Source organism: Lucilia cuprina, chromosome 2 (genome assembly GCF_022045245.1).
Source record: "Lucilia cuprina isolate Lc7/37 chromosome 2, ASM2204524v1, whole genome shotgun sequence".
In the NCBI taxonomy this organism is placed as follows: Eukaryota; Metazoa; Arthropoda; class Insecta; order Diptera; family Calliphoridae; genus Lucilia; species Lucilia cuprina.
In genome coordinates, this window is record NC_060950.1 from 30,745,441 (window position 1) to 30,747,743 (window position 2,303).

Consider the following 2,303-nt stretch of genomic DNA (forward strand, 5'->3'; position numbering starts at 1 on the left):
ATGTAGTAGCGGGCATAATACCTGTGGACTTAGCAGCCAAAGAACTATCGGCTGTCTACGAAGAGAAACTTAGAAATCCAGATATCCCAAAGGTGGAAATAAGCCGGAAAGAAAGAGAGAAAACTATGGGGGAATGGCAGAGGAGATGGGAAAGTACAAGTAAGGGCCGATGGACCTTTCAACTAATCCCAGACATCAATACATGGATAAATAGACGCCATGGTGAGCTGAACTACCATTTGACGCAATTCCTTACAGGACATGGTATCTATAGGAGCTATTTACACCGGTTTGGCCATGACAACTCACCAAGATGCCCGAAATGCTCAGAACAAGATGAATCAGTTGAACATGTCGTTTTTAATTGCCCACAATTCTCTGGACTACGAAGCAGACTATAGACTAGACTATAGACTAGACTATAGACTAGACTATAGACTAGACTATAGACTAGACTATAGACTAGACTATAGACTAGACTATAGACTAGACTATAGACTAGACTATAGACTAGACTATAGACTAGACTATAGACTAGACTATAGACTAGACTATAGACTAGACTATAGACTAGACTATAGATTAGACTATAGACTAGACTATAGACTAAACTATAGACTATTTTGGGCCACTAAAATTATGTGTTTTGATATGTTAAAATATTGAGTTACACGTTCTGGAATTAGCACCTAATTTTAAAACAATTCTTGTTTCACCGAATTCAACCCATAAAATTTCTTTAAGTGTAATATTTAATCTTTATCGTCTGTTATCAGAGACATAACAATATTTTACCATGTGATTAACAATAAAGTTTAATTCTTTTTTGTTGTTATTGTTGTTATTAATCAATAACTGCAAAATTATTAGCAACTTATTATAGAACAGCTTAATTTATAAATTATAATAAATTTATGAAAATTTTCTTTTTTTTACTTTTTTGTGTTCTACTTATCTATAGTTTTATTATTCAAATATTACATTGTTTTTAATTATACATTATTATGCATTATCTATTGACAGTGGCTTTGTGTCGAAATCAAATTATTTAAAATTATATTAGGATTTTGTTGTATTTTTCAAATTATTAGACATCAACTGTCAAATTAATAATTGTAAATTAACAATGAATTATTATTGAACATGAATACGAATATTGTTTTTAGTAAATGTTTCTCAGTTCCCTATTCAATGATTGACATTAAACTGTTTGAGATATACGATAACAATTGCTTACTTCTCGATTAAACAATCATTAATGAAAATAAAGTATAATATCGTATAACCAAAATAGTATTGGATTAGTAGAGCTAGTTTTTAGAAATTATATTTTCTCTATGATTAACTGATTCTAATAATTTTCCTATAGAAATGGTAAGTGGAAAAGAATAAGTCACGTGACTGATTAATTTTAAATAGTTAGAGTAACTGGCAGCTTAGCTTTTTAGTAATTTTAATTAATAATTTATCTTTATATTTGATACTTTCACAAGTTTTTTTTTATATAAATCTGCAATTAAAAAAAATCAATTTCTTCAATTATAAATCGACTATTGATCTTTCAAAAGTTAATGACCTTTATAAAACTCGTGTAATAGCAAGAATATTGTACTACAACAGGCATGGAAAATTTAGTACTTTTTGATAACAAGAAATGCCGCGATAGCTCCTATGACATTACCGGTGTTTTTTAATACTTAAAAAGTCCAGTCCTTAGTCTACTCTTTAGTCTGCTTTATAGTATATAGTCTATTTTATAGTCTAGTCAAGTCTATAGTCTACTTTATAGTCCAGTCTATTGTATATTCTAGTCAATAGTTAAGTCTATATTTTAGTCAATAATCTAGTCTATAGACTAGTCTACAGTCTAGTCCATAGTCTAGTCTACAATCTAGTCTATAGTCTATTATGTTGTGTAGTCTAGAGTCTATAATAGAGTTTAGTCTTTAGTTTAGTCTATAGTCTATTCTTTAGTCTCCTCTAAAGTATAGTCTATAGTATATTCTATACTCTAGTGTATAGTCTAGTCAATAGTCTATTCTATAGTTCAGTCTAGACAGTACTCTAATCTATAACCTAGTATATAGTCTGTATTCTAGTATATAGTCAGACTGTAGTCTAGTCTACAATCTTGTCTATATTTTAGTCGAATCTATGGTCTATTATGTTGTGTAGTCTAGTCTATAGTGTGGTCCATAGTCTAGTCTATAGTCTGGTCTATAGTCTATAGTCTAGTCTATAGTCTAGTCTATAGTCTAGTCTATAGTCTAGTCTATAGTCTAGTCTATAGTCTAGTCTATAGT